At 42.4% G+C, this 20,908-nt stretch overlaps 1 non-coding gene across 1 annotated transcript; it reads right to left on the reverse strand.

The window, feature by feature from the left end:
- Positions 1–11,873: 11,873 nt before the first annotated feature.
- Positions 11,874–11,978, reverse strand: LOC133082835 (U6 spliceosomal RNA). Its single transcript, XR_009699052.1, has one exon. It is a non-coding gene; the product is annotated as a U6 spliceosomal RNA (small nuclear RNA).
- Positions 11,979–20,908: the final 8,930 nt, after the last annotated feature.

Consider the following 20,908-nt stretch of genomic DNA (forward strand, 5'->3'; position numbering starts at 1 on the left):
AAGAGGTTAAGTTGTTTTTTATCACCATTCTATAGATCAGGAAACTGAGGCACAAAGGTAAAGGAATTGCCCAAGACTGCAAAGGTTATAAATGATGAATTATGAAACCAGCACGCTTACTCATTATGCTATAACTTATTATTTAATAATAATAATAACAGTGAATTCCCTAATTACAGTATAAAAAAGAAATAAATTGCAAGTAATATGTGATGATACAGTATGTATTTTCACCATATGACACGATGAAGTGGTCCAAAGCTTTGGGGGTTAAACTGCTTGTGCCAGTGACGCAAATACCATGAGCAGTGTCGGAATTCTTCTAAAATTGTTAACAACTCTTGGTAAGTTTCCAAACAAATAAACTACAATTTTCCCTCTAATTACTTGGCAGCTGTGCTCTTGGAAAATTCAGTGCCTATTGTAACTGTGCAAAAAAAAAAAAAAAAAAATACGCCTTGAATTTAGATATAAAATGCAGTTAGGTTCTACGTGCAGATAATAATGGAGAGCTTTTTTATGTAAACAGATACTTGGAAGGATATTTCAAAGTTGTGTGGGAAATGGTACCATTCTTTTTTGCTTTTTTTAAATTATGTTCTGTTTCAACGTTATGGACACTGCAGAACTTTTTATCATTCCTGGCTGCCGCCTGCTAAATGACAGTAGTGACACTAAATTATCACAATAACAGTAATAACAACAAAGTGCTATAACCATCATTGAAGAGCTACTGTCCTAAGGAATCCATGGATAGGATTCAGGATGGCCTGAACTCTGCAATTCTAGGCAAAACGTTGAGTGTAGGTGCATTCTTCTTGGGGAGCTACCAGTAACTTTCAGCAAATTCTCAAATCATAATTAACATCTATTCCCCCAAAAGTTAAGAACCATTGATCTTGGGTATTCCACGATATTCTGCTTTTTCCAATCCCTTTTCCATCTGGTAACCATTCTTTCTGGTTTGCAGAGGACACTCTTTGCAAGTTCAAAACTTGCATGATTTTGACTGTTGCCTCAGCATCCTTCTCAACTTAGCATCCATCACAGACTTTTTTTTTTTTTTTGGCCGCACTGCGGCATGTGGGATCTTGGGTTCCCTGACAAGGGACTGAACCCACACTCCCTGCAGTGGAAGCATGGAGTCTTCACCACTGGACCACCGCGGAAGTCTCTATTACAGACTTCTCATTTCCAGTGAACGATGCCGAACACTGCCCATAGCTGCATTAAAATGAGCTAGGACAGGTGGGGTTGAGCGCCACTCTAAAGTTCCCAGATTCTGCCGTGATTTTTTGCTGGTTCTACGTGCAATGCAGAGGTGGTGTGCAGAGTCATTGCTTAAACATACAGTTACATTTGAAGTGCAAGCTGCAGAACCTCTTTCCCCAACCCTTTCCAGGTGCAAAGTCATGAGCATCTCCTTTGAAGGGCAGTATGCAGGGTGCTGGCTAATAATGCAACTTGTGTTGGGGCAGAAGCTGATGCTGTGGACTCTTTCTGGTCTCCGATGATGGTGTCCAGTAGTACTGGCTATTTGGTATACCAGTTGAGCCACGGCTGCTGCCAGGACCCAGACGATACGTGAAGCCATCAGGGCAAGGTTCAGGGTAGCGATAGGACATTATCGGGAATATGGCAAATGTGTGCTGGAGAAAGGAAGGCTCAATAGTACTGTCTAAGTGCATATAAATATTCTGTGAATGTCTGCGATGGTAGTTTCGTCATTAATGCTATAGTATAAATCCACTGTTATTTATTTGTGTTTGGCCATTCTGATAGATACGCACTGTCCATTTCACGGTCAGGGTCTTCAGCTACCTGCCCAGATTTTGTAGCTGCATTCAGTGGGCATTACTACATACTGTTCCCATGTGTTACGGGCTGAATTGTATGCCCTCAAAATTCACGTGTTGACACCCTAGGACTCAATATAACTGTATTTGGAGATAGAGTCACTAAGGTTAAATGAAGTCATTAGGGTGGGCCCTGATCCCACAGGACCAGTGTCCTTATAAGAAGACGAGATTAGGACACAGATACACAAGGAGGGATGACCATGTGAGGACACAGGGAGAAGACGGCCGTCTACACACCAAGGAGAGAGGCCTCAGGAGGAACCAGCTCTGCTGACACCTTGATCTTAGACATTCAACCTCCAGATCGTGAGAAAATAAATTTCTATTTTTTTAAGCCACCCAGTTTGTGGTACTTTATTATGGCAACCCAAGCAGGCTAATACACCATTTTATTGAGAACTAAAATGCAAGAAACATATATATACATATATGTATATATATATATATATATATATACACACACACATATACATATAATTCTTTTCCTTGTGATGAGAACCCTTAGGATTACTCTCTGTTAAGAAATATTTTTAATGATATGTGTGTGGGTAGAAACCCCTTTTAAGAGAACTAATATACAGCTCCACCAATTCAATAAAATTTATTTCTCAGCCAATACTTTTTTAAACAATTAATCATAAAATTTATAAATTTATGCTTTTGTTTTTGTGTCCCCATTTCTCTCAAGAGACCTAGTGGAATGGTGAAATTATACAGTCACCTTGTTCAAATTCCTCTTAACCCAGACACTCCCGAATTCCAATTCCTTTCCTCCTCATTTCTCTCCTTTAAACGGTTAGTCGTTTACAGAGAATATCGAACACCATTCTCTGACAGTCCCCTCGTGTGCGGCCTTCTCATAATGGCATTAACCATCGATTAAAATTTTAAAACGTTACCTTAATGTTTCACAATATTAACAAATTCTTTAATCCCTTCTGGAAAATTAAATCCATATTTCTTCTTGGCGGACCGTGTGACAGCTATCAAACCAGCTCCCTAGTTCCCAGGCTCATGGGATTCCTCCCCAGGCATCCCTGTTGGTTCTGTCAACCCTAATAAATGAATCCTGGCTGAGAAGGATGACTCGTTGGACCAACTGTAAAAGGGTTTTGTGTGGACGGTGACCTGTTTACACACTGTTCCCTCCCAGGATGATGGAGGAAGGTATCCAACACAAAGGAGTGAAATTTCAGAGTTTTGATCTGCAATAGGATTCTCTGTGTATGGAGACATTGAAGGAGAGATCACAGTTGCCCTAGAGAGAGCTTTCCTCATGCAGCGGCCATTCACGTCCACCCTAAAACGTGTTGGGGTGGGAGCCTGAGGAAGGCTGGAGGCCAGGACCTGGGGCAAGGAGACGATCTCCAAACTATCTCTGTGACCTTGGGTAATGCCTTGAGCATCAGAGCCTTGGTTTCATCAACTTGTCGGTAAAAAGAATTATAGGCACCCTGCCTATTTCCTAGTGTCAGAATGAAATAAAGACGTAGGCATAAAAGTGTTAAGTCCATTATAGAACATTATACAATGATAAATCTGAATGACTCCCTCCTAATAATAATTATTAAGTGGCGCCTTTTTGAGAATGGAAGTGGGGCTGTTTTAAATTCTGCCTTGCCCTTTACGTCTGGGATCCAGTATTATTATTGAACATTTTTCATGCATTCTCGTGGTGACTGCATTAGTTCTCCTCTGTAACTGTTAATATGCGGGCAGGCTTCCAAACTCCTCCAAATGCATGCATTTAGGATAACCATAAATCAACAGATTTTTACTGAAATAATGAGTTCTAATTATGAGTATGAAATGGATTAAAAGACAAGACATGTCTACCCAGCAGTTGACTGGATTAGTGAAAAAAATAGGACTTTATGGATATTCATTCTCATGATTTATTGCAAGGATACATAAATCTGTGCTTTAGAAGTTTAAACTATATATTTTGCACTTGATTTCTAAAATCTGCTAATAAATCCAGTTCAGCTTCTCATTGAGAAATCATTATTCTAAGCGTCAACTCTAGCTAAGTATGAGGACTTATAAGCCAGGAAAATACGTGTGCAAAAGGAACCCCAGGGTTTGAAACTGTACCAATAAATCTTTTTTAAAAAAACCCAAAAAACCAAAAAAACTTTTTAAAACAAATCCTTACCTTACAGTTGGGATATAAGTGAAAGATTCAGAAATCATGACCGTAACTATATACAATGATGGCCAGCATAAGTCATCACCTAACCTGAATTTAACACAGGAGAATTTCCGAGTGGTAAGTATTAGGAATCACAGCGTGCGAAGTATTATTTTAAATGAACGTTTAAAGGGATTTCTACTTGCAGGAGTTAGTAGGGGGATAGATGCTGTTTTGACCCCTTGCCCAGATCTTTACAGGGCCGATGGAGATCTCTTCCAGCCGTTGGAACTGGGTGCTATTAACAGGTCACAGCTGCTCTCCTCTGTAGAGAACTGCCCTTGGTGGAGAATAAGTTGCCCCGCCTGGAAAGTTACCCCCGACCTACCCACCCTGAAGACCGCACAGCCAAAGACCTCCTGACATGGGGGCTACAAATGGTGGTCCTTCTTGCTTCAAAGCTGGATGGTGCAATCTGTGCTCCAGGGGCCCTGCCACCATGATATCAGACCAAGGCTCTATTTTACCAGGGGCTGGTCCTTTCTCATTTCTCTGCACCTTCCTTGCTGGTTTTTCCCTCAGTGAATCAATGGCACTCAAATTCCCGTCTCAGGTTCTTCTTGTAGGGAACCCAACCAAAGACTCCAGCTGTTTCCAACGATTCTTTACACGCGTATTGCCATTCTAGTTCACCTGGATGACCAACACCCATTTAAGACAAGCGGGATCACCTTTCAAGTTGCAACACGTTCTTTCTTGTCTAGTGACGCTCCTTGGTCAGAGTCTCAACATCTGAACGTATCAACAGGATCTTCTTGTTCTCCCATTTTGTGATTGCTCATACAAAATTCAGAAGTGACTGTAAGTGCAATTATTATCCTAAAAAGGGATATTGATGTTTCATTTGGTTTCAGTAAATGAATCGAAGTCTTGGTCATTTGAGCTTTACGTATCGGTGTCTGTTTTAAGAAGGGCGAAGATGTCTCCACCTGAAGCAAAGGCTGCAATGAGACACGGGCTTTCTGACTGCCAAAGCCCCTGTTCCCCATCACAACTTGGAAGCATCATTAAGAAATACATTAAGAGCACAAGACGTTCTGAAATGAGCACACAGCACTTTGGTAGCTAGCAAAACATTTCCCATTACTTGGCCAATGATGATGAATGTAGCTATGGATGAGGATGCTAATAACGGGGCTTAAAATATTCAGTACATAAAGAACGTTCCATACAGGAGCTACTTAAATAGATCCAAGGCTATTGGTGACTCTCTTTGGCGATTAACTTAGAGGCATCTAACGTTTTTCCTTTGCAACATCTGTATCCCTAGCAAGAGAAACAAGATCTACAGAGCATCTTCTGTCATCCTCTTTTGGCTCTGAGGTGCACGTGCAACTATTATACAGAGGAGGTTTGCTTCCGTACACATAAGAGCAAGAATGGATGTTGAATCTACAGGGTGAGGATGAATCTGGAATGCTAAATTCAACATGGCGGATTTCTGTGGATATCTGTATCCCCTTGAGATGCCATCTTGCTATTGGGGAGAAGTGGAAACCAGTGGTGACTCGTGACAGCACATGCTGGCTGGGAGAGGATCTCTGGACCACACTGCCTAGAATCAAAACACTGCTTGCACTCAGCACTTCTTGCTTGGTATGGATGCCTCTCTGGGCATCGGTGCTCACTGTAAAAATGGGTGTTAAGAGTAACTTCTGGCTCATGGCTGTTGTAAAGATTAAATTGTGAAGTTAGCAAATGTAGCATACTTAGAAAGCTACCTGATATGAAACACTCTAAATTCTGTGCAAAAATATTATTAATCAATATACTAATACAATTATTATATATACATTATTGTGTACTATATTCTATATACAAATATAATTATACATATTATATGTAATTATACATTATATATTATGTTATATATTATAATTATACGTATGTAACATAATATATAATTACAATATAATTAATGATCAATTTGTTAATATACAATATAAAATATAAAATATATATAATATATGAAATATAAAATAATATAAAATGTAATATAATAAATTTATATATATAAAAAGAGGCAGAGAAGAGACATATATATAGACATATGTGCACATGTGTGTTGTATGTATATAAATGGTACATGCAGTTAACAAGTCTCTTGCATTCTTCATTTTCAAACAATAATGACCTGACAAGGGCCCCTATGAGCCGGCACCATTTCTAGGCTCCTTGTCACAGGACATCTTGTGTTCTCTTCTCACACATACTCCCCGAAACATCCAATTTTATACTCCTTTACACCGTATGAAGCATTAGATATGTTCATCACTCCACTGTCAAGATTACCCTACTCAGAGAAAGGAAGAGAAAGTCCAGACTAGAAGATCTGGTCACGGGAAAGAAAGTGACTCAGTAAGAATAGAAAAGATACCATGGACAAGGATGTAGGTTTGTTCAATTCATGGATAATGGGTACTTACACTCCTGTAACTGTTGCTAGGAATGAAATCAGTGCAACTCAACTGCCACGATTGAATCTCTTTATCTAAGTACATGAGCGTATGCCCACGTGTTTGAACATATGTCCAAGATTCCCAGGGGCCTTAGTCCTTAAAAAAAAAAAACTTTATATTTTCAAATGGGAAGATCTCTACTATTTATTGCTTGATAGAGTGTTTGCTGATATATAAAAATGACATTTAAACAGAAAAAAACCATGAAATGAATGAAAGAGGAAAATAGGGAATTATTAATAGGATATTTCTCATTGCAGTTGAAACTTAGGAGAAACTATGTCACACGAGGAAAATAACGCATGCAATTTTCCTCCTGTCCTAAAAGATGGTTTTGAAAAGATAACTTGAGCTGTTTGATATTTTTAGAATGCAGCCTTGTATGTGTGGGGAGGGGGGTGAAAAGAGTTCTGAAGGGGGTGGAGGAAAGAATGGTGTGATCAGTTTTGCCATAACTCCTTCATGCCTTATTTACTTATTTATTTATTTATTTGGTTGCACCGGGTCTTAGTGACGGCAGCCAGGCTCCTTAGTTGTGGCTCACCAGCTCCTTGGTTGCGGCACGTGGGCTCCTTAGTTGCAGCTGGCGGGCTCCTTAGTTGTGACATGCGAACTCTTAGTTGTGGCATGCATATGGGATCTAGTTCCCTGACGAGGGATCGAACCCGGGTCCCCTGCACTGGGAGCACGGAGTCTTAACCACTGTGCCACCAGGGAAGTCCCTCATGCCTTCTTTATGTTGGTTTTTAAAACATAATAGCACATTAGAGAAGTACTGTATTTTGAAGTCCCCTGTGTACCTGCCCTCAATTTCATTTCCCTTCTTCGCTTCCCAGCAAACTCAATTTGGTTTTCACAGTGTCCTGGATCCCTGAATTGTCTTATCATTCTAATACATATGTGTCTACCTTTCTATCAATATTTATCTATTCATCTTTGTTCCTTTCTTTCCTTCCATATATCTATCCACCTATCATCTATCTAATCTGTCACCTATTTATATCTATCCATCCATCTCTCCTTCCTTCCTTCTTTCCTTCCTTCCTCCCTTCCATATATCTACCCATCTATCTATCATCTATCTCAATCATCTATCATCTAGTTCTATCTATCTGATCTACCTACCTACCCACATCTATCCATACATCATGTATATGTCTATCCAACCACCTTCCTTCCTTCCTTCTCTTTTCTTTCTTCCTCTGTTTCTTTCTCTCCTTCCCTATATCTACCCATCTACCTATCATCTAATCTATCATCTATCTCAATCATCTATCTCGTCTCTCATCTATTTATATCTCTCTACATACCCACCTACATCTATCCATCATCTATCTATCTATCTATCACCTATCTATCTATTCATTTTGAAAACTTAAGCAAATGGTATCATGCGGAAGGTCACTTCTTTTATTCATCATTCAACTTGAGACTCATTAAATTGATACCTATAACTGCAGTTTATTTATTTTACTTATAATTATTCCATTGAGGGTAGTTTCTAATTTTTTCATTATTACGAGCAAGTTACTGTGAACATTCTTGCCCATACTCTGTGCACATGGCCTGAGCTTCTGTGGAGTGGACAGCTGGCTGGAGAGTTGAGTGCATCTTCAACTCAACTGATGCTTCGAGAAGTCTTCCCAAAGTGGTTTGGTCAATCCACACGCCCTGTAACAGTACGGAGATCCATTTCTGCTTCACAATTTCCTCGGTGCTTGAGACTATCTGACTTAAATTTTTGCCCAACTTAAGGGAGTCTTATTCATGCTTTAACTTGAGTTTCCCTGTCCATAGTAATGCACATAGAATGTTACTGCCATTCAGGTTTTTGTCTTCTAAGTGCTATGCATTTCCTATTTTCTATGGAGGTATTTTCCCCCTTCTTCTTTTTGATTTGTCGTTATCTGTGTGTGTGTGTACTTTTATATACTCTTACAAACATGTATATTCATTTACTGTCATTTTAAGCTTTAGATATGTCAAGACTGTCGTCAGCATTAGAATGCAAGTTTGAGATTATTATGGATTTTTAGTGGGATGTGTTTAGGATGATGTGATGTCCCTAGCCTCTATTCCCTGCTTTGGTCTTCAAGTCAATTGTATGTCATAGACATATAATATACGTATATTCTTATATATATGAGTGTACTATAATATATTCTTGATAGTAATCATAAACATTTGGGGTGAATAGTCTTCACAGATTCTTGGCTTTTCTCTTTGTTGATGGTATATTTTATTTTTAGAACTATTAATCATCTGCGTATTCAAATTGACCAATTAAAATAATTGGTTCTTTTTGTGTCTTAAATTCAGGAAAGACTATTGCTTCACGATGCCGCTAAACTCTAGCCGTTTCGTATCTTTCTTAAATAGCATGCCTAATGAGGCATTTCCTATTACATAAGGACAAAAATGGGACGACCATTTAAGAAGATACCAACATTAAAGGCATGTTATGCTGTTGTTCTGGACTGAGCACATTTGGCTATTATTGGAAGCAACTGATCCATAAACACCAAGCTCACCATTATCACGTTACACAGATATATCAGGGTATGTTTCCAAAGTAGTTTTACATCATTTTTATTTGTTATTACCCTGTGCCCTAGTTTTTTTAATTGGAAAGCATTCCCTCTCAGTACTAAATTCCTAATTAAATCCCCAGACTACACTATGAAATCTGTCCCCACCTCTTTTTTTTACAGGAAGTAGACACCATTTGAAGGAGGAATGCGTGCATCTTAATTATGTTGTTCATCTTTGCACAACCAGGAACCCATCACTGGATTTTAGAAAAATAAATTCTACCCAAGCTTGTTCTAAAGGTTTCTAAATGGGGGTTATTGTATCCTGTAATTCTATGTCTTGTGAAACAAGCTTTACAAAATTCCCTTGGCTAACCTTGAGAAATAAGACAGTCACAAAAGGACACAGTGGTATGATTCCATTTATACGAGGTGCTGAAAACAGTCAAAATCATAGAGGCAGAAAGTAGAAGGGTGGGTGCCAGGGGCTGGGGGAGGGGAAATGGGGAGGTAGTGTTTCATGGGGCCAGAGTCTCAGTTGAGTGAGATGAGAGCTCTGGAGATGGATGGTGGAGATGGTTGCACAGCAGTGGGAATGTATTTAATGCCACCGAACCGTACACTTCAAAACAGTTACAATGGTAACTTTTATGTTATGTGTATTTTACCACAATTTAAAATATTTTAACTCCCTTTAAAACTGATCAGTGCACTCTCATTGTACAAAGATAGCATAGGTGAGCAAAAGAAGAAATGATATCGCCTGAAGAAGTGATTTCCATTGGTCATTCCAGCATCCTCATGGTTTATGTTGGTCCATGTTGGTACAGGTCACACACAAAAAAGCAGGCCCTTGCTAAGATATTTTCTATGAGCGTTTTCCTCACTGAAATATATCGCCCTGTAACACTGTGTACACTTAAGGGGTACAATATGTTCTTTTGATATATTTCTGTACTGTAATATGGTCGCCATTGTAACACTAGTTAGCACCTTCAGCACATCCCATAATGATCATGTCTTTTCAAGGTATTTTCTATGGAATAGTTACAGTGCTGGTATTTCAAGAAGTACAGACCAGGTAATTGGAATCGAGTCATTTGTGTGCTAATTTCTAAAAGCCAGAGTTGGAGAAAAGATAGGTGTCGTAGCGATGGTTATACCTGGCCAGAATCTTAGAGCTCCTCCAGTGCAATTTCAAACTCCTGGGTGTGGAGTAGAGGGGAAAACAGGTTAACAACCACAGGAAGATCGCTGGTGGGTGAAGAGGCTGGAGATCCCGATCTTCGGACCTTGGGGTTACAACTTGCTCCACCTTCAACATCCAGAAACCAGTGATGCGTCTTCCGCCATGACCTTTACTGATCTCCTGTCTCCTGGCACTTTGATGAGATGACATTGGACATCTCGTCCATTATTTTTCTCTATAACATCAATTTTGAAGTTCAGCAGGGCAACTGTTTCCTGACCTACTTTTTTTTTTCTTCGATACTCAATACTTCATTTGACCATGTCGACTGTCTCACACATGAGGATGATTTCTGCAAGAAGAGTTTGGGCGTGCTTTGCTTGGGGCTTCCAAAAAAATGCACAGAAGTGTCTGTGATATAAGTTGCACCTGTTAGCGATCTTTAAAACCCACTACTCAGTAGAGGATCATCGATGCAAATCAGGGAAAGTCTAAAGTTCACACTGGAAACCTGGCCACACATCTTTTATCCCTGAAACTCCTTGTGATTACGTGGTACTGTATATTGCTTGTTGTTTTTCTCTAAATCCTGTCTTGTCGAGGGCAACGTCAAGAAGACAGTGCACAGGGCTGCCTGGCCATCATGCACGTGCCCGCTGATCCCACAAACCACGTGCCTTTTATGAATAGCTCAGACAAAAGATGATTCTGTCCTCATTGAGTTTAATCAAATCGGTTCCCACCCCAAAGCTCCCAATGGAATAGCACTTAGAATGATAGTTGGGAGGCGGGGGGTCGGCTGAATCACACAAGGTAACGCATGTGAAATGTTTCCATAAGCTTTAACACGTGGCTTTCAGTGATTGTGATTATGGATGCTATTATTACAATTAAAATCACTACTAATGAGATATTTTAGACCATTTTTGATACTTTAAAAATAGGTCTTAGCAAACTACAACCAGTGTGCCAAATCTAGCCAGCTGCCTGTATCTGTGTGTTTTAAGGGTTGGTGAGTTAAGAATGGTCTGAACATTTCCAAATGGTTACATTTTAAATGGCTGTATATATACCTATGTTAATTTCCTCAACTTTACATCTTGGTTCACCAAGTTGAATGTCTAAAATATTTACTTTTAAGATATTTAAGATATTAAAATACTAAAATATTTACTTTAAGAAGTAGTTTGCAGAACCCCGCCTTACATTTATACATATTTAATTCAAAATGGGCATCAAAGGATATTCTACAGAACCTGCAAGGAGCGGGATGAATATTACACCCAGGTCAAATATGATTTTGAGCGTTTGTGCAGTAGGGCCCATGTCACTGAAGGATTACAAAAGAAATCCCCAAATATGTGAATGTGCTTTTTCTCTAGAGTCCATAAAACACATTTTGTAACTTAAAGAGTTTCACTTTTGTTCTGCTCCAGAGATAATTTCTCGAATAATTACTAGTAAAGTGGTTTAGCTGCAGAGACGTTAATCTTCTGGAGGAAACCATTTGTCATTCTCCTAATACTATTTACACAATTCTTATTAAGGTATCAGCCTAATAACTTTCCTTTTTTTTTTTTTTTGCCTCTAAGCATTTATTTTATTTTATTTTATTTATTTTTTTGCATTCAGAATCTTTATTTTAAAAATATGGAACGCTTCACGAATTTGTGTGTCATCCTCGTGCAGGGGCCATGCTAATCTTCTCTGTATCGTTCCAATTTTAGCATATGCACTGCCGAAGTGAGCACCTAATAACTTTCTAAACAGGGTGACGGGTAACGGAAGGACAATTTCTAATCACTCAGGAGCTGTTTAAGTCCTGTGCGCTTTAAAGCACAGCTATGCATTCCTCAAAGTGCTTGCCGAGAAATTTCCCTCTATTTTGGGGGCTCTGATTTTCAAACATTCACATATGTCTGTTGCTGAAACATCTTCTCTCACCCAACACTTTAACCCCCTGAGAGAGTGTGCACAGACAATCATGAAAGGGTTTAAGCAAGAAATTATTTCTAGAAAAGACACATATGTTTGGCTTCTAGGTAACACATTTGGCCAGTCTGAACTGAAATCTGTATGAACAGAGCCTCCATGAAGGTTCGCCATTCACAAAATTCTTCTTTACTCATTTGTACAGAACTGCTGTTTTACTGACTGTTAACAGCATTTTGATCTGAACTGATAATTGTTTCTATAGTGGTTGTTTATTCCAGGTATACTATGCATTAGCACTGTGCTCTACATGCAGACGTAACAACAACAACAAAAAACCCCACAAACAACCCAATCAAAATATGGGCAGAAGACCTAAATAGACATTTCTCCAAAGAAGACATACAGGTGGCCAATAAGCACATGAAAAGATGCTCAACATCGCTAATTATTAGAGAAGTGCAAATCAAAACTACAATGAGGTAGCACCTCACACTGGTCAGAATGGCCATCGTTAAAAAGTCTACAAATAACAAATACTGGAGAGGGTGTGGAGAAAAGGGAGCCCTCTTGCACTGTTGGTGGGAATGTAAGTTGGTGCAGCCACTATGGAGAACAGGATGGAGGTTCCTTAAAAAACTAAAGATAGAGCTACCATATGATCCAGCAATCTCACTCCTGGGCATATATCCAGAGAAAACTATGATTCAAAAAGATCCATGCACCCCTATATTCATAGCAGCACTATTCACAATAGCCAAAACAAGGAAGCAACCTAAATGTCCATCAACAGATGAATGGATATAGAAGATGCGGTACATACATACAATGGAATCTTAGCCATAAAAAAAGAACGAAATAATGCCATTTGCAGCAACATGGATGGAGCTAGAGATGATCATACTAAGTGAAGCAAGTCAGAGAGAGAAAGACAAATACCATATGGTATCACTTATATGTGGAAGCTAAAATAGGACACAAATGAACATATCTATGAAACAGAAACAGAATCACAGACATAGAGAACAGACTGGTGGTTGCCAAGGGGGTTGGGGGTGGTGGAGGGAAGGACCGGGAGTTTGGGGTTAGTAGATGCAAACTATTCCATATACAATGGATAAACAACAAGGTCCTATTGTAAAGCACAGGGAACTATATTCAACATCCTGTGATAAACCGTAATGGAAAAGAATATGAAAAAGAATATATATGTGTATAACTGCGTCACTTTGCTTTACAGCAGTAATTAACACAACACTGTAAATCAACTATACTTCAATGAAAAAAAAAAAAAAGAAATGTAAACGCAGACATGTAATTTCAGGGCTCACAGGAACCCTATGATATAATGAGCGTCGTGTAGTAAGAAGAATAAGAGGTCCGCATGAGAAGACCAAATTCTGTTTATCCATTACTATCTGTGTCCCTGTATGAGTTTGCTCATCTGTAAAGGAGGAAGTAACAAAGAGGTGATGGTGGTACTAAAAATACCACCTAGTTTAAGCCTAGACAACTGCTGGAGGAATAAAATGCAACGATGTATAGGAAAGCCTTAAAGCTGGAGTAGGAGAAAGTGAAGGAGGTCTGAACACCTACACAGAAGGGTGTGTCGGGAAGTGCAGCCCCAGCTCAGCTCAGACGACACAGTCCATCCACCCAGATGGGGACTGGACACTCGGATGGTGAATCTGATGTGTCAGCCTGACGGGGCCACAGCTGCCCAGACAGCTGGTTAGACATTAACCCTGGGTGTGTCTGTGAGGGTGTTTCCGGAAGAGGTTAGCATTTGAATCAGTGGATGAGGTACAGCAGACGCCCTGACCCTAGTGTGGGTGGGCATCACCCAATCCCTTGAGAGTCTGCGTGGAACCAAAGGCAGAGGAAGGTTGACTTTGCTCTCTTCCCGACTGTGTGAGATGGGACGTCCGTCTTTTCCTGCACTGGGAGTTACACCATCAATATTCCTGGTTCTCAGGCCCTGGGGCACACCCATCTCTGGCTTCTGTCTAACCAAGTCACTATCATTTCCCCAAAGACGCCCCGTGCTTCCTCACCTCCAGCCCCATCACTCCACTCTTCATCCCTGCATCAACTCCCCTATATATTCTCCCTCGCCTTATGAAATCTCAAGGCTCTCCCATCCTGCAAAAAACCAGAAGTCCCATCCTGAAACGAAAGCTGTCCCCCTTCAAAGCATAAGAGGTCAGTCACCCATCCAAATCTTCATGAATGCTGTTAAAAGATAATGAGCTCAGGGCTTTTGTGTGCAACACCCAACACAGGATTTGAACTTTTACCTGCATCGTCCGTGAGCCTTTTAGTGTGTGTTCATCTTATCCTTGCGTCCTCCTTGCAGGTTCCTGCATGGCAGGGTCCCTGGGCTCTGCTTCCTTGTATACTCCACCCTCTGCAAAGCCTTCCGCAGCTGAAAGGTACACAGTACGTGCCCGTCAACGGACTGATTCATGTTGCGATGGGTAAGATCCACTCCCTGGTAACCATTTAAGGGCGCTGAATCTCTCCTGCTCTTAGCGGCCATTCAATAATAACACCCAATCAGCAGAACCCATGAATCTCACCCCTGGTATAAACATTTCTCTAAAGAGCACTGTTTCTAGGTCTGCATGGCAGGCTCCTTAAGACAGGACCACCCAAAACTCAAGGGCACACAATGTGTGCCCTGAGTGTTAATTTTGTTTCACTGCCGTGCTTTTCAGTAAAGCCTGTATTCTCAGGTCTTGCTACTGCTGCAGGGTCCGAGAAATACCTCCCTCGGATGGGATGGCGATTTCCATGTTAGGCTGGGGCAATTGAAGCGAGGGCAAGGTCATGGCCTGAAGGCACGGTCTCATAAGAATTACAGAGTGGCTGTCAGTCTGGGCCTCCCACGTGTGAGAGGTGGTACTGAGCCACGGGAACCCACTTGGAGTTCCACAGACAGGGCATCCCCTGTCTTCCTACTCTGCTTCCGTACCTGCATCTCCATCTATTGGGAGCATCCCCCATGCACCTGTGCCCTTGTCCACCAGGCTTGAACTCAGATGCACCTGCTCCATGGATTCTGAGACAGGGCTGGGGAATGTCATACAAATTAATATAATAGAAAAGGTTTATATATTGCAGGTTGTCACCTCTCCTGAGGCTTTTTAACGCCACTGTTTCCCCCTCATTTTCTTGTCGCTGTTGCTGCTTTCTTTTCAGTAACATTCACTTTTTGGAAGAGACCCACACACCTCTGTACTGGGTGCTGCACATGGCAACGTATGTCATCATTTCACTTATACCCACCAGCCCTAATTTCGGGAGCCCCTTAGCAGCCTGCTTCATCCTTAAACCGTATGCGATGCGGCCAACTCTGCATTCCCTCTATATTTATCAACCTATTTTATTTTTAACAATTTTAATTTTTAAACATGGCTGATTAGCCTTTTAAGGTAATGGTGGATGTAATGGTGTGTAACTGAACATATAGCTTAGACTATTTCCTTTTCAGTACCCCCCCCCGACCCAGCCCCCAGGCTCATTCTGGATGTATCAGTTATTCGGTAAGATTTCTTTTAGCTTCCAGCTTCCAAAGAAATGCCTATGGAAAGCAGAAATGGTACCTGAGCAGAAACATTTAAAAATTTATTTTGGCATCTCACTAAATACCTAGAAATTGGGTCCAATCTAAAAATAATTCGGTCATAGTTTTTCTTTCTGTCCTTTTGAGACCCCATCATTCTATAATCTTGAAACCATGCTCACCAATAACAAAAGTATTCTTTTTGGTGCCATTGTTCAGTCTGCTTAAATCATCCGTTTATTCAATTCATGTCTCAGGAACTACGCAGTGGTGGAAAGCAGCTATGATTTGGAGGCATGGTGTCTATTAAAAATTAAGCAAGCGTTCGCCCCTCTTGGTCACCAGTGACCTTCTTGTATCTAATCTTTTTCTCGGCACCCGTTAGCAGAGCAGACTCTCTTCACTTAATTACTCCAGGCTTTCTAGAAAAACCAGCTTGCCATGGCCAAACTTCAATAGAACCCAGGCTGCTAGGAAAGCACGGGGAAATCTGGGCTTCATGCATTTTGGGCAAAGCTCTTGACAGTGCACAGGTGTACACAAAGATGCTCCAAAGGGGGGCTTTCCTGAAGCTTGAAACTAACAACAAGTTCAGGAAAATTAACTGGTCACTTGACATTTAAGAAAAGATCTCGTGGAGATACTGATCTGTCAGCTGGTCTCGTTCAGAAAGAGTTATTGATCCAGCTGTTTATTGATTTTTACACCAGTCTTGCTCTTAAAAAAAAAAAAAAAAAGAAACAAACCCTGCAACAAACTTACTTTATCTCATATACGAATAATACAATTGTAAGAAAAAGCAGGATGTTTCCCAGAATTCAAATCCTGCTCATTTGTCTTATCGTTTCTTTGCTTTACAGTTGTGAAGGAAGCCTAACTTACGTAGGAGAGAGGTCTGCATGTAGGGCTGCAGCCTCCCTCTGCTGTAGGTTTCGGATATGTACCACATGCAACAGACATAGAATTATGAAAATGGAACCCTGGGCTGTCAAACTGCATCACATCCACGGTGCTCTTGTACATTCCTTACAAGTAAAGCCTCTTCTGACCTTTCTCTGCTGTGCACAGAATTCTTACGTGGGATTTCCCATAAATACAAGTCTCCAGGGAGTAGAGGAAGGGGCAGTCTTTCCCAGAGGCAATCTGGAGTGTTCCAATAGTGGGGCAGTGTCATTGGGTGGAGCTGCCAATCTCAAGCCCCTGAACACATCTGCCCCAAAGCCAAGGGCCTCCCGTGGTCCTCTGTCCTCAAAACTGTGGCAGCCCACTGCCCCTGGAAACCCTGCTGGTGTCCAGACATCACAACGGGGTGGTCTGCCCACTCTGGGGATCTTCTCCTGTTGGGAGGAGACGAAGGGTCTGGTGAGCATGGAAGGTTTCCAACCGTCTCCACCAAGAAGAGCAAACACTGATAGGCACGTGCGCGTGAGAACGTGTTCACCGCGACCGGTACGCGCGCGTCCGAAGGGGCCCTCCTAGGCTGCAGAGCAAGATGCCTGATGAGATTTAAGAGACTCCAGGAGAAGCCAGGGGTGACGGGATGCTGAGGAGGGTGGGAGTCTTCCGCCGGAATCAGAAATGTGCGAATGACATTTAAGCCCGTGAAGGGTCCAGGGATCAAAGGGGTGATAGAAGCAAGGTCCGCGAGCAGGATTTGGGGTGCCAGATGTTTTCATCCAGCTTCCGGGCAGGGAGAAGTGGGGAGGGCACCCAACCCTACAGCCTTTTACAAACGCTAACGAACCTCAGTGGCATGGAGGAGGAAGGGCTTTGGTATCGTCTCCCATCTTCCTCTTTCAAGGGGAGGACTGAGCTCATAATCTCTGAAAGAGAAAGGAATTCCACGTTCAAGACGTAAATCAAAACCCCTTTAATCGCATTCATTCGCTCCTCTATGCAGAGGACCCTCGTTCTGGAAGCATCTCCACAGCCACTCCCCGCAAGCCCCCGCCCAGCACAGAGCAGACAGCGCACGATCCTTTCACATCCTATCCCTACTGATGGGGGGGCGTGGTTTACGGAGCACGTGCGTAAATGCGCGAATAGCAGCGCACCTTCCAGGGATGCGCAGATACAGAAGGCCGCTCCCGGGAGCAGAGGCGCCTGGGCTTCAAGGGGCACGTTTGGCGAAGTGATGTGTTGTGCTGTCTGGCGTCTGAAGGATCCTGGACAGCTTTACTTTTAAGGCAGAGGAGAGGGTGGAGCTTTCCAGGCCTCCCATAAGCAGAGGGATCCTCGGGCTTTCAGGTTTCTTACTTGCTCCTTTTCCTGGCCAAGAATGCCCCCTGGAATCCTTTGGACGCCCTGCCAGTTGCAAAGTGCCCTCATTTTCATGGATGCCCTTGAATGAGCCCATTCACAGAAGCTTTCCCACAGCCCGGAAAGCCATCTGGGCGCGCCCGCTCGGGTTTCGTGCGTCTTGGTGCCAGAAAGAGAAGAGGCACAGGCCTCTGCTTGGCTCCTGAAAGCATTCCTGCGCTGGTGCGTCATGGGTGTGAGAAACCGCCTGAGAGGCTCAGAGGGAAAGCTGTCCCCCCAAAACAGTCCCCGAACCCACTTTGAAACGAATCTTCTTGGAAGAATCTTACAGGATGGGGAAAGCAAGTCTTTCAGAGACTTAACACTGTTTATCAAAATGGTGTTTATAAGGGAAATGAACGGCGACTTGTAAACACCCTATTTTTCCTGCAATTTCACGTCCCAAAATATTGATGGAAGGGGTAGGGGTTTTCTTGCATAAACAAGGCCACCCAGTAGAAAAATGTGATGCCTAGACTTTTCCCAAATTATCTCTGTGTTTATAAAGTCATGGGGGACAGACAGGGGGCTGCGGGGAGCCTGGCATTTAAAGCTTAGAGTCACCATGAGGAGGAAGAACAGGTTATTCATTCTTTCGTTCATACAAATGTAAGGCGTCTGGCTGTGCTTAGCAGCTAAGGGGGAGCCCGGCAGTAACTGGGTGCCCCTCCCCAGGGGACTCTGACACTGTCTAGAGACAGTTTTCACTGTCGGAATGGGAAGGCTGTCACTGGCTTCTAGGCAGCGGAGGCCAGGGATGCTGCTAAACATCCCACAGTGCCCAGGACAAGTGGCATCCGACCCGGAAAGTCAGCAGTGCCGAGGTGGAGACACCCTGACGCCGAGTAAGGAGGAAACAGCCATCTCAGCCTTTACGAGTCACTTTGGCAGGTGACATCGTGATATCAAAACTCAGTTTCTCCTGTCTGGTGAGAATTGTGTGCACCATGCAACGGAAGGATTATCTAAATAGCCCTCATATTTAGTGGTCAGAGATGCAACAGGTATGTTTCAGTGGCTACAATGTGGCTAAATATGCAAGGTCAGAGAAACTGCATTTTCCACCTAAATCCTCTCTGGATCCCACCCCCTGCCCCCCAGGGCAGGGCTAGCTGGACCAAAACCCAAGCCCCTAAGACTGACGCATGTTTTGTCTCTGTTACTCTGTTTGCTCCATCCGACCAAACTCCCTGTCTTTCTGTCATGTTCCTGTGGTTTGCAGGGTACAAATATCCCCTGCTTGTTCTCTTGGTTGCTTTTGGTGTAATGTCTTTCTGAACCTGTACTGGTTCAGCCGATACCCGACACGTTAAATGTTGTAATTCTACTGGTACCCTCTCCTCTTCCAAAAGTACACCTCTACGTTTTACATCTATTTCTAAATTTCTTGTCTCTGTCTGTATAAGGCATCCCCCCCTCATCCTTTTCCCCACATATTTCTCTCCTAATCAGTGGTAGGTAGTATGTCTCCTTTTAAAGCTCATAGACAATTTGAACATTACATAGGAAATCACATTTCTACATCATCCTGCTTTCTGAATCCTGCAGGGGTGGGAGCTTTAATCGCTCTCTGCACTGCATCACTTCCTGCCTATTCCTACATATCAAGGATTAACCCGTTGACATGTCATCCGAGGCCACGTGAAATCTGGAAAACATGCGTGTGTCAATCTTGACGGCTTTTTACCTCTCGGAGAACACTGTCTGTTGAACTGAGGTTGTCTGAGGATCTCACACATAAACAGTTCTTTCTTAACTCTCTGCTCATAGTCTCACCCACAGAATGAGCTCCTCGCTTCCCTCTCTCTGCTACGCAGCTTTGAGTTCCAACCCAAGGCCATGGCTTCCTTCTCTTCTGAGCCCTGACTAGTTCTAGCACCTGTGTGGCCCCGGATGATCACAGAACTTCAGAGCTGGAAAAGGATCCTGTGTGTGATCTGCTGCTATTCTTTCATTTAGTGGGTGGAAGAAAAGGAAGCAAGAGAACGTTATCACGTTGTCAAGTATCAGGTCCTAGTACTGGCAGCTTTTGTCCCGAGCTGACTTTTGGCTGCCCTGCCGGAAGGCGGGGACGGTGTCACATCCATCTTCAGCTGAAGCTACATCTCACTGCGCTGAGCACGGGACGGAGCGCTCAGCAGTCAGGCACAGCGTACTTTCTGTATATGTGCTTTATTCTTTCACGCATGCTTCTACCCGAGGAACCTACCCTACAAACCCCATGCCAGGCAAATGTTCAGAGGGATTTGGAAATAAGCGGTGAATTTAGCCATCAAAAGTCAAATTCAAAGTGAGGATGCAGAAGAATTCTCTTTCAGACTATTGCTTCTTTGTCTTGGTGGGCAGATTCATTTCTCCTGCCCTGGAAACTGCGCTCGTTTGCATCAACTCTTAGTTACTCCCCAGAGGCAAACAGCTGGGGGCCACTGTCACCCCGAGATATACTTGGTTAAAAGTGTGCATCAGTTTACAACCCCTCCCAAACGACTCCCTTTCCCCACACCCAGCTACTTGCCATTTTTCCCATCTTCTGACGCTCATGACTTAATTCCATAAATGTGCTGAGTCATGACTTCTCTTCTTATTTCTAGAGACTCGAGCCTCCCGCTTGCCTAAGAGTTACTCTCTTCAGTAACACGTGAGTTTTGACTCATTATAGGTTCTTCTCAGAGAGAACAGACAGTTCGTGACTCAGGTGTGGTCATCCTGGTGTAATAAGATGAGTATCTTGTTTTCTAGCTCTTAGGTTATTCTGATATTCAGGCTGCTGCAAGCGCATCTGGGAACTGGTTTTAGGGTATACACGTTATTTCATCCAGAAATTGTAAAATATTCTTTATCTTCCTTAGGGGCCACGGTCTCAGCTGCCGCTCTGCTCAGCTCA

This window comes from Eubalaena glacialis, chromosome X, assembly GCF_028564815.1.
Source record: "Eubalaena glacialis isolate mEubGla1 chromosome X, mEubGla1.1.hap2.+ XY, whole genome shotgun sequence".
NCBI classification, from domain to species: Eukaryota; Metazoa; Chordata; class Mammalia; order Artiodactyla; family Balaenidae; genus Eubalaena; species Eubalaena glacialis.